This window comes from Epinephelus lanceolatus, chromosome 21, assembly GCF_041903045.1.
Source record: "Epinephelus lanceolatus isolate andai-2023 chromosome 21, ASM4190304v1, whole genome shotgun sequence".
Classification (NCBI taxonomy): domain Eukaryota; kingdom Metazoa; phylum Chordata; class Actinopteri; order Perciformes; family Serranidae; genus Epinephelus; species Epinephelus lanceolatus.
The window spans coordinates 31405408-31418000 of record NC_135754.1 but is presented as its reverse complement, the minus strand read 5'-3'; the positions used below and the strand labels follow the sequence as shown (position 1 = coordinate 31418000).

General features: G+C 41.0%; 1 protein-coding gene across 11 annotated transcripts in view; it reads left to right on the top strand.

Moving 5' to 3' along the window:
• Positions 1-12593, top strand: part of tanc2b (tetratricopeptide repeat, ankyrin repeat and coiled-coil containing 2b) — a 254073-nt gene that overhangs the window by 154377 nt on the left and 87103 nt on the right. The window lies entirely within an intron of this gene.

Sequence of the window (12593 nt, the reverse complement as noted above, 5' to 3'; positions counted from 1 at the left end):
TGGTGTGTGAACAGAACAAAATGTCTCAATAACAATGTCTGCCAGCAAAACACAAGCACCTCATCAGCAGCTGCTATTGCCGGTCTCAGGTGAATGGTTTTTGATGAGGCGCCCACAGCCAGTTTTCACACCACTTAGTACCACCACCTGGAGAGTGCTTTGATGAGCTCACTTTGTCAGCTGTCATTCAGGATGCGTCGGGCAATGACACTGAGAACTTCAATTTCAGGGTGGATAAACAGCCTTGTTGATTGGGTCCAAGGTGGGAGAACGTTTCCGGGGTTTTAGGATCCCTCGTGGGGTTATTTGGATCTGATGGAGCAGAATGAATGAGGTCTTATCTGCAGTGATATACAGCATCTCTTCATGGTTATGACACAGTGAGATTTGTTTTATTTCTCTATTCTCTCTACATGTTTTAGCTGAGTGAGGACAAGTATTTGTTAGTCAGAGAAACTGTTAAGAGAGCAAGCGGCACAGAAAAATATAGGTACTTCAAGTCTGAGACAGTTGTATTAGACAGTATGTCACTGTCTGAGAATACCCAGTAAAAATGTGTGGTGCAGTACATTTCTTGAAGTGGCTGCTATAGTGTGTTTTCCAAGGTTATTCTCATCTCTGCTTCCACCCGAGTTCTTCACATGTCTTGTAGGTGTATGCCAGTGCCTGTGATCTCATAGAAAAGTAAGTTAAACCTGGCTTTTTGAGTCACTGGCTTCTCAGCTGATGTGCCCCACTTACCTGAAAATTAAACCTCATATAGCCTCTGTAGTGGATCAGAGTGATATTGATTTAGATAATTGCTCAATTTCCTTCCCTTGCAACCTCTTGAGTGTGTCTCAGACAAATGGCTTGTAAGCCTGGGATAAGTTATGAAATAAATATGACAGACCGTCTGAAATCCAGCCTTCTTTGGTCCATTTTTAGGCATCAATTAAAGGTCAGCGTGTAGGATTTAGGAGGATATATTGGCAGGAATGGGATATAAAATAATAAGTATGTTTTCTTTAGTGTTTAATCACCTGAAAAAAAGAATTGTTGTGTTTTTGTTACTTTAGAATTTAGCTGTTTTTATCTACATAGGGAGCAGGTCCTTGTCTACGGAGGTTACTGTGTTACATGGCCATGTTTCTACAGTAGCCCAAAACAAACAAACCAAATACTGGCTCTAGATGGGGCCATAAGTGTTTTCACATTGGCCACCGTGGTTAGCAGCTCCTCTGCAACGAGCCGAACAGCATCAGAAAAACACAGAGATCTAGTCACATAGGGAGCAAGTCCTTGTCTGCAGAGATCGTCCCGTTGCACTGCCATGTTTTTAGAGTAGCCCAGAACGGACAAAGCAAACTGGCTCGAGATAGGGCCATTTCCATTTTCATCATTCCTCTGCGTTGAGCCAGACGGCTTTGGAAAAACATTGATTTTTAATGTGAAACCGCTTCATCAGTGTTTTATTCACCTGGTCTGTTCATTTAGGAGAGGAAGAGAGCTTAGCCAATAATTCATCTCCTGGTAAAAACCACCTGAACAATGAACACTAAAGGAATCCTAACTGGGAGTTCATGCTTGGCACATGGGAGAATTTTCAGCTGGTTGCAATTTAGACTCCTTACCACGAGACGCCACTGAATCCTACACACTCTTCATTTAACCTGACACACTATATATCAAATGTAACCATAACTGGATTAATATTCAGTGCCTCTGAAGATTAACATGCTTGCTAACCAGTATATTATAGGCTGTATTCACCACTTAGTAACAGTTTGGTGTCTGTGTTACTGATGCAGCTGTAGGCCTGTTTCACCACTCAATCTTGATTACAAAAGCAGCCTGCTGAGTGACACTATTGGCGGGTGGGCACAGTCCGTACCGTGCATGACACCCCAGCTATAAATCAAGCATTGGTGACACCACTGTCCTTATAAATCCCTCACTTCTCTTCTCAGTGCAAAAGGTTAGGAGAGGAATCGAATTTTGGAGTTGTAGAAAACTAGTTGGAGGGTGTCATCTTATTCCTTCGTCTCTGGTCAAGGTGACCCAGCAACTCTCCCCCTCAGCTTTTTATGGCAGAAGTCCATTTCCTTAACAGTCAAACAGAACTTCTCAAACGTGCAAACTTTGAAATTAGTCATCAAGAGAGCTGGTAATGCAAACTCTGTAACAACTCCCTGGGATCTAGAACCACAATCTTTTATTATGATGAGAGAAAGTACAGTTAGTACTGCCATTAGCAAGATGAAGTCATCCTGTTCTGTTCTCGATCCCTCTCCAACCATGCTCCTTAAAATCAGCTCCCAGTGTTTATAACAACCTGCCATTAGAAAATCTCCAAAGCCTTCAAAACAGCTACCGTATACCCTCTGCTAAAGACATGCAACCCAGACAGTGCCAAACTCAGCAATTACAAGCCCGTCTGTAATCTCCCTTTCTTTGGTAAACTTTTTAAAAAAGTTTTTAATCATGTACCCAAAAGGATACTTTGCCATTTTTCAACCAGCTTTGTTTGGAAACAATGTGATTAGTATGTGTAAATGAACTGTGGTAAACTTCCTTCCATCTTTCCCACACCCAGATCTCCCTACTCATTTCACAGCTCAAATTCACATGTTATCTGGTGGATTTCCACTGGCTCTAGGGCTGTTGCTCAAACTACAGATGGTAATTCATTTTCCTTTGCCCGCCACCACAGACACAAAGAGTATAGGCGTGGATCGAGACAGAGGGCTGCCCCTCTCTCTCTGAAATTCAGACCGAACTGTGATTAAACTGTAAAACTAGGTAGTGCTGATCAATTATAAACCAAGATTCTGTTACTGTATTGCCTGTTTCTTGCCTAAAATGTCTTCATAAACATTATTTAGTGCACTGTTTGGCTGTAATATGAGAATCTGACAACAGGAAGTGGTCTGCATACTATTGTAAAAAACAAAGGCTGAAAAAACTGAGATCAAACAGTAAAACTAACCATTGCTGATCAAATATGAACCAAGATTCTGATATTGCGTTGTGTATTTCTTGCCAGAAATTATAGTTACCATTCAACTGTAATTTGAGATCCTTTGTCACCAGACGGCCTGTGTGAAAATTGACAACCTCACATAACGTTATCCAACAGCAGAAGTGTTTATTGGTCCTCTGCAGTGCAGTGCATTCTCGTAGTTGTAGGTTTTTTACCTCTTGAGCAAAAGCGAATGCCACAGCCTGTTTTCTCTGGTCGTATAGCACTAGTTTCAAAAGTATTTGCATCTGTCTACTACACAGACAGCTCAGTGTAATGAAAAGACCATCTTTTCAACAGTGAAATACTTCTTTGATCACCTAAATGACAGCAGCATTTTACAAAAGTTTCAGACTGGTTATCGAGCCAAACAACACTGGAACAGTCTTGTGAAAGTAATACAGGAACTAAGAATCATTGTTGGTGCTTAAGAGGCTGTGTGATACAATAGATCATTTAATTGACAGTCTTGTGAAATGGGTGGGTGTCTTGGATGGTGTTCTTGTATAGTTTCTTTAATACTTAGCATTCTTTGTGATATTGACAATGGCGTTCCTCAAGGAACCATTCTAGATCCTTTTCTATTTTCTTTTTACTTTTGTTTGTTTACTAGTTGTTATTTATTCTTTATTATGTGCATTCATTTTGGAAAATGGTTGACAAGGACCCAAATACATTACCATACTAAACGTGATCCCACTTGGTTACATCATCATAGTGCCGTTTACCATTGTCAGATGAGCCCAATGCTCTCAGTACATCAATGCATAGAGGTGAGGGAAACTTCAAAACTAAATGAGGAAGAAGAACCTGGTAGGAAGAGATGAGTTTCAATCAGTATCTAGCCAAACAGATTAAAACATATACATAATTTAGAGCAGTTTTAGACCCTGATTTCCCCATCTTAAATCCCAACATTAACTAAGGAGCATAGCTAAAGACCTTTCCTGTGTCTAGAATTTTAACAAATGCTGAAAGAAGAGATCACATTATCCCGCTGCTCATGGAACTGATTTTAAAGCTCTTTTATTTGTTTGGTAAAACTTGAAATGACCCACCAACTCCTTTATACCAAAAATTAACAGACCATTAAATACCTTCACTGTCTTCTCTTTTAGACCTTCCCATTTTATACACAATTAAACTATAGAGGCTTCCTTTTGTGGAATATCCTGCAACTTGACCTTGGAATAGCAAACTTGACACATCTTCTTTCCTCTGGGTTTAATTCCTCAGGGCTTTCGTATTTCCTTTGGTTTTACTCTTGAATCTCCAATGTTTGATGGATTTATATTTACATGTTTAGCAATTTTTATTTTATTTTTTTTTACCACAAAACATGGCATTGCTACAGATTGTTTTATCTGTCTGAATTATAAACCTTAGGTAAAGCAAAAAGCCCACGCCTTTGCATGAGAGCTGCTTTAAAAACCAAGTTACTATAACTATCTTACTACCCCTTAGTGTGCTTACAGTTGGGTTTATCTGGATATTTAGCAGTACCTTCTGGAAAAAAAAAAAGCCGTGGAGTGGAAAAGAGAAACCCGCAGTGTGCTATTAATACCGATAATAATGATTTGCTTACAAAACAGAGCAGTGGGTTACATATACCACCTCAGTGCTTTCTGCGAATGCTGGTGGTGGAGAGCTGAGCAAACATTTCTCTGTGAGAATACACACAGAGGCCAAAAGAAGTGTGTTATTGTGGGTGTGTGTGTGTGTGTGTTTCCATGCATATCCAAACCCTTACACACTGCTGCACAGGACTGCACAATGACACCAGCCTCAGTATTAACATTCACCACTTGTCTGTCTGCCGTTAACTTATTTGCTCAGTCATTTCAGGCCGCTGAACCACTATGAGGCATTTGTCTGGATAACAGCTCTGACTTTGTATGTCTGCAATCAGTCTGCTAACTATGTCTGCAGGATTACATAAGAGCAACAGTTGATTACAGCTTGTGTCAGACATGAAAGAATATGATGTTCATTTTATGTCGTACTAAAGATAGTGCCCCGATTATCAGAAACATCTTAATCAGAAGCTTAATCGGATGCTTTGAGATCAGTCATGTAATGCCGCTCCTTATTTTTTGTCTTCTTTGAGTGTTTAATTTTAATTCCTTAATTGAATACCAGCAGAGAAACATGCGGCTCGTCCTGATTTTCTCAATGACAAGGGTGTGGTCCTCAAAGTGAGTGTAGCTGGGAGGTTATAAATATCCCCACAAAAGGCTGAACTCCAGCTGGGACAGGTCAAGGCAGTCTTGCTATTATTAGGCCACCGTATCAAGTGGTGTCCTTGGCAATTATGCTACTCTCGCTTTCTTAAACTGCTATCCTATTTAACTTTACAGCTTGCTTGTATCCTTTGGCTTCAGGAGTCCAAGGCCTCCCGTGACTGACGCTGAGCTATGTGAAAAGTTGACTGTCACACTTCCTGTGTCACCCAGGCCACTGAAGGAGTGAAACCATAAGAAAGTAAAGTTAACACTGTCTCAACTGCTCAGTGTTAACAATAGCCGCTGTGCCTCAGCAGCTGAGTCAGAGTCCTTCAGGAAAGAAGGGTTTGTTCACTGGAGTAGACAGCTGCCCAGAGAGCCTGCAGTGGACCTAAGTACGTATGTACACAACAGGGCTTTAGACCAGAGATGGAATGATAAAAATAAACCTGCTCAGAGCAAATACGTCGCCCAGTGTGGCAGAATTTGATAAAACAGAACCCTATTGATTTCTTTGAAATAACATCAAGCTGGGGTGCTCTGTTTGAGCAATAATTACGAAAACAGTGCACTTGATTAGCAGTTTAAACACTCTTATAAAGAGCCCTAGGAACAACAAATAGTAGTTAGATACAAGCTCAGTTTGCAATTACCAGTAAACCCTGATAAAAGTAATATGGTGGGTCAATAGAAAATGTAGCCAGGAAGTAAAACCAACCAATCACCAGGATAAATGTTGGCATTGTACGTTTCTGCAAACCATGGACAACATTGGTATTATGTAGCGGATATGTTGAAACTTCACATTTCAGTGCTGTTGTTAATCTGTGGTTATGTTTAGGCACAAAAACCACTTGGTTATAGTTAGAAAAAGAACATGCTTTGGCTTAAAAGGCCAGGTTTGGGTGGCACAGTTGCCACTTGAAATGCCGCCAATGTCTTGCAAAAATACACCGGTTTTGGTGGCACAGTCATGGCAGGAGATGTTGCCAATATCTTGCTTAATAACTCCTGCTTTTGGCGGCACAATCACCGCTTGAAATACCGCCGATATCTCTCTAAAAAACATCTGCATTTGATGGCATAATTATGGCAGGAAGTGCCGCCGTCGTTTCGCTAAAAGACAACCATTTTGGTGGCCAAATTGATGCCAGAAATGCCACCAGTGTCTTCAAAATAAGGTGAAAATTAAGCTGCTGGAAACACAGCATTTTTTTTTTTGGTCCCAAATGGTGGTCTGCAGCTTGGCAGCTGTCTCGCCAAAAAATTTCATTGGAAAATGGATTACCCTCTATGTTCCTCTGTCCAGTTTTCTAAAACTTTTAAAAGCCAATCAGATTTCAGATCGCCTCTCTTGTCCCAGTCCTGGACGGCTGCATACAGATCAATGCTTTGTGAAAAATCAGTGTGATTTTGGACACTTGGATGAATAAACAGCTCAGAATCCTTCTCCCACATAGATTCATGTCCTCCAGATTAACTTACTCTTTCATTGATGTAGCTTTGATATCACTTGATTTTGTGCTGTTTGTCTAATCCAGGCCCAATGAGGTTATGTGAAACGTTGAATTAAGAGCTTTTTGGGGCGAGGGGAGCTCGGCTAATGAGCGTTCTTAGAAAATCAGCCCCTCCCTCCGCCCTCTTAAAATTCCGCCTGTGCCTCACCTTGCTCGGCTAATCCTCCCAAGGCTGTAATGATAGATACACATGTGCGTGTGTGCAGACACACTCGCTCACATACATAAAAGAGGGAGAGGCAGTCTGGCTAATGGACTTACACTTGCTGCTGACAGTCAGCAGCCTCTGTTTTCAAGGCTGTGACTGAGCTTCTCGCTGTGCTGCACTGCAACATCTGGTCTGCATTGTTTCGTTCAACAAGTCAACGAGACAAAATCACCCGTGGTCTGTGAGCCGGATTACTGCGTGCACACTGGGAACAAGCCCCTGGGCCATACATTAAGACTGGTGAAATTAATGTAAAACAGCACGTCTGAAACCCTCGCTATCAAGCACACATTAATTATCAGCCACATCTGTGTTTCACTTTATGTATAATGTATTAAAGAGTACTCCACCAACTTAGTATTGCACTTCATTAACATAACCAGAGATGTCGTCTGTTTCATTCCACCCATTCTCCTTCAGTGTCAAAACCTGTCAAAACATTACCCACAATGCAACTTGACTGCCGACTGTTTGGTCTGAGATTTGGGTGTGTTATGCTACTAACAGCTAATGTGGCCTCGATGGAGTTCCCCTGGTGAGGGAGTGTACGAGATGAAAAAGTAAGAACATATTACATCTCAGAGGTGGAACCAAGTCATTGTTTTGCAAGTCTCAGGTCTTTGCAGTCATGTCCCAAGTCCTTAACTTTGAGTTTTGAGTCCTCAACAAGTCATAATGTGCTTGTCACCAAATTTAATGCCATTTTAACAACAATATGATAGTAATACATTACATATACAGTACAGGCCAAAAGTTTGGACACACCTTCTCATTCAATGTGTTTTCTTTATTTTCATGACTATTTACATTGTAGATTCTCACTGAAGGCATCAAAACTATGAATGAACACATGTGGAGTTATGTACTTAACAAAAAAAGGTGAAATAACTGAAAACATGTTTTATATTCTAGTTTCTTCAAAATAGCCACCCTTTGCTCTGATTACTGCTTTGCACACTCTTGGCATTCTCTCCATGAGCTTCAAGAGGTAGTCACCTGAAATGGTTTCCACTTCACAGGTGTGCCTCATCAGGGTTAATTAGTGGAATTTCTTGCTTTATCAATGGGGTTGGGACCATCAGTTGTGTTGTGCAGAAGTCAGGTTAATACACAGCCGACAGCCCTATTGGACAACTGTTAAAATTCATATTATGGCAAGAATCAATCAGCTAACTAAAGAAAAACGAGTGGCCATCATTACTTTAAGAAATGAAGGTCAGTCAGTCCAGAAAATTGCAAAAACTTTAAATGTGTCCCCAAGTGGAGTCGCAAAACCATCAAGCGCTACAACGAAACTGGCACACATGAGGACCGACCCAGGAAAGGAAGATCAAGAGTCACCTCTGCTTCTGAGGATAAGTTCATCCGAGTCACCAGCCTCAGAAATCGCAAGTTAACAGCAGCTCAGATCAGAGACCAGATGAATGCCACACAGAGTTCTAGCAGCAGACCCATCTCTAGAACAACTGTTAAGAGGAGACTGCGCCAATCAGGCCTTCATGGTCAAATAGCTGCTAGGAAACCACTGCTAAGGAGAGGCAACAAGCAGAAGAGATTTGTTTGGGCTGGTGACACTGTTGGGGATTTATTCAAAATTGAAGGCACACTGAACCAGCATGGCTACCACAGCATCCTGCAGCGACATGCCATCCCATCCGGTTTGCTTTTAGTTGGACGATCATTTATTTTTCAACAGGACAGTGACCCCAAACACACCTCCAGGCTGTGTAAGGGCTATTTGACCAAGAAGGAGAGTGATGGAGTGCTGCGGCAGATGACCTGGCCTCCACAGTCACCGGACCTGAACCCAATCGAGATGGTTTGGGGTGAGCTGGACCGCAGAGTGAAGGCAAAGGGGCCAACAAGTGCTAAACACCTCTGGGAACTCCTTCAAGACTGCTGGAAAACCATTTCAGGTGACTACCTCGTGAAGCTCATCGAGAGAATGCCAAGAGTGTGCAAAGCAGTAATCAGAGCAAAGGGTGGCTATTTTGAAGAAACTAGAATATAAAACATGTTTTCAGTTATTTCACCTTTTTTTGTTAAGTACATAACTCCACATGTGTTCATTCATAGTTTTGATGCCTTCAGTGAGAATCTACAATGTGAATAGTCATGAAAATAAAGAAAACGCATTGAATGAGAAGGTGTGTCCAAACTTTTGGCCTGTACTGTATATATATATATATATATATATATATATATATATATATATATATATATATATATATATATATATATATAAAATTTCAAAATTGGTATTTATTTGTTAAAACAAATTTGTTAACAACTTCTTATCAACTTAATCATAAAACAGTAGCGCTGACATTGCACTTTAATATTTTGTATGTTTCTGCTCCGTCCTCTTGTATTTGCCTCATCTCATATCGTTCTCTTCCCAAATTGGCTTGGTGGAAGGTATCAAAAGCTCCAGTCCAGGTGAAGTCATGAGTCATTGGTGCTTAAGTCCAAGTCGAGTTACAAGTCGTTTTTTGATTTTGTCAAGTTAGAGACGTCAAATTTGAGACTCCACTCTGACTCAAGCTGAGGTCATGTGATGGGAGTCCACACTTCCACATTTTATTTCAACTTACTTGTCTTGAACATTAACATCAAAGCATCATACTCAACCTTTTCTTGAGACGTTACAGTTTGTATGATGACGTAAGAGAATATACCTGTACAATATTATGTACAAGGCATTCAAATTAAACATTTAAATGGAGAACATGACGGTGATTTGACCAATGTATTCCCAGTATTACCATTTCCCAACTTTTAGTGGGACCGCAACTTGATATTATGCTTATGTTATTATGACTGTATGAATTACTGTTGTTTAAATGAATTACTCTGAGCAAATTGCAAACAGAGAACTATATTGCTTGTTGAGGGTTTTGTTTTTCATGTAGGACGAGTTTCGTTCCGTGTAAGGCACAACAAAAGAACACGCTACAGCATCATTTTGACTTGGTATTTTATATGCTGTATGAAGGCAGTGGAAGAGCAACTCCTGTGTGCTGTGAGTTAAAATGACTGTTTCTGTTAATTGAGTGTGGTGGCTTTGAAGAGGGCAATAAAACAGCTTCAGTTTCCCGTTGAAAGGGCTGTCTGAGTGTGAGCTTAAGTGGTGGAAATATTCTAAATATTGCATAAGCTTGAACTGATATGGATTTTTTTGAGGTGGTCCTTTTTTAAGTGGCAAAAATACAATTTGCTGCCGCTCCTGCTCAAAGCCACCAAACTCCAATGAGAAAACTATAATTTTACATCACAGTGCACAAGAAGTCGCTGCTCTACCACTGCCTCTTATCACTTGTTTGACTCATTGTGCAACATATGAATCCAAACGAACGTGGTGTCTACGGCAGTATATTGCGTAGGTTCTATGGCGGTACTCCTGCCTTCTGCAAAACTGGGACTGTGCTGATCGGTATGGACAGTACAAATGCAGTATTATACTAGATTGACTCTCAATGTGTCTTCACCTGGTTAAATAAATGTTTAATATCAATAAAATAGCATGATCTGCTCAACTTTCCTCACTCTCCATGCTTACACTGTCAGTGTGAGGGTTCAGGGAGGGGAGGGTATGCATGCTGTAACCTACGTCACTGCTTTTTGCCAACAGCTGACTGGGAGTTACCTTTTGAAAAACCCATAAGACAATGCAAATGGAGTTTGCCTTTAACATGGATAGTAATGGCTGTTATCCACTACATAATAGTAAACCTTTAGAGGAAACGTAGCTTGATGATATGCTTATATTATGTTAGTGTTTTACACGTTTCTGTTGTCTACAGTAATTAGTCTGAGCAAACTGTAAAAGAAAGACCTTGTTGAGGGTATTTCAATGTTATGGTATGTTGAGGTGAGGAGTTTCCTCTAATGCAAGACATAACAGTAAATGACAGTCCAGCGTCATTTGACTTTAATGTTTTATACACAAGTGGACCGTCACAGTGGATAAGGAAAAACTCCCTAAAACAACCTTTAACGGGGGAGAAAATACCATATATCAATATATCACAATTTTATCATAATATATTTGCAAATGACCCTAAAATAGTGTGATATTGATTAAACATCATCACCCAGCCCTCCCAGAAAATAAACATATATAACATCCCCTATATCGTCCTCACATTTCTAAACAAACTTGATAAAGACCACATCACTTCTCTCTGAGGTGCGGCGGTCATGAATAGCCACACCACAAAAGATCACAGCCTCAGTTGCAGTAGGTTGTATTTTTGAAAGCCGACTTCCTTGAATCGAGGTGACAAGAGGAAGACCCAGAGCTGTCCATACAAACAAGTCGTGTGATTACATTTGAGCAAATGTGTCGGGACCTTGAAGCTTTCAGTGTCAGTGAAATCACCCTCTCCCTGCGTTACCACAACCTTGGAAAAAAGGTGGACAGGACTCGTCGTTTCCCTGTGCTCTGCTGTTACCATAGTGACCAGGGCCGCATGCTCGGCTCCTGTAAAGCTCTGCTTGGGTTGCAGACAGCTGGGCGATGTATGTCCTCACTCGCATTATTGTTCTGTATGTGCGTGTATGTTGTGTGTGGGTGCCTGTGTCTTTGTCTGAGTGGGCGCCTGAGGTCGTATGTAACTGAGACGGTGGTTCAGACGATACTTCATCCCCACAGAAATGTCTCCCTGCTTATCGTTCTCTTATCTGCAGCAAATGAAAAACGCGTTGCATATTAGAGTCTCCAATTCATATTCAGATCTTGTTTGTTGAAAACCCAGGTTGAGTCTGTGGGGACTCTCGTGTCAAAAAGAAGCGCTCCTCTTTCATATGCACAACACGCCGCAAATGTGAATTTGAATCACAATATTGACTTGCTTTCTTTTTTGTTGATGATTTCACCAAAGGCTGTGTGTATTCGCTGACAATCTTGGGAATAGAGATCAGCTTTTTGAATTTTCACATTGTCCATTGTCGCTGATCTCTTTCTGCATCCCCTCCCCGCTCTCACTCTAATCTCACATGTACATACATGCCACATGCATATTCATATTCACACCCTCACATCCGGAGCATGTAACAAATATCTATTTCACGGCCACGTGCATCTGCACACACAGACTAGAGATATTTATTCATAAGCTCATTAGAGGAGTGGATTTGCCTGCTGCCATCCATCACACTGTCACCCATCCTCAGCCTGGCACACACTGACAACAGAGCTGCAGGAGAGAAGTCCCTGGGATTTAGTCTCCTGGAGCTGCTGCTATAGAAGGGATTTACTCCAATAGACAGAGTCTCACTTCGCCATTTTATGGAGGTGAGATCAGGGAGACAAAAACCAAAAGAAATGGTAATCTCCCATTCAGCATAATTTATCCAGAAACTGATTCTAAGGGGAAATAAAAAAAAAATGCTTTTAGTCTCTCTTAGCACAGTCATTGTCAGCTGGCACTCAGCAGCGTGCAAGCTCTTGAGTTTCACAGGTGTACTGCAGAAGATTTAAAAACTGTTGATGTATAAATATGAGGAAATTGTTGTGGATGCTCTTGTAGGCACAGTGTGACGTGAACGCTCAGTCCGTCACAGTCTCCTTGAAGCTTGTTACAAGGTAGTGCAAGTTCGTCACTGCAGGTGCAAGAGCGGCTTATCGAAATGAGGCAGGACAT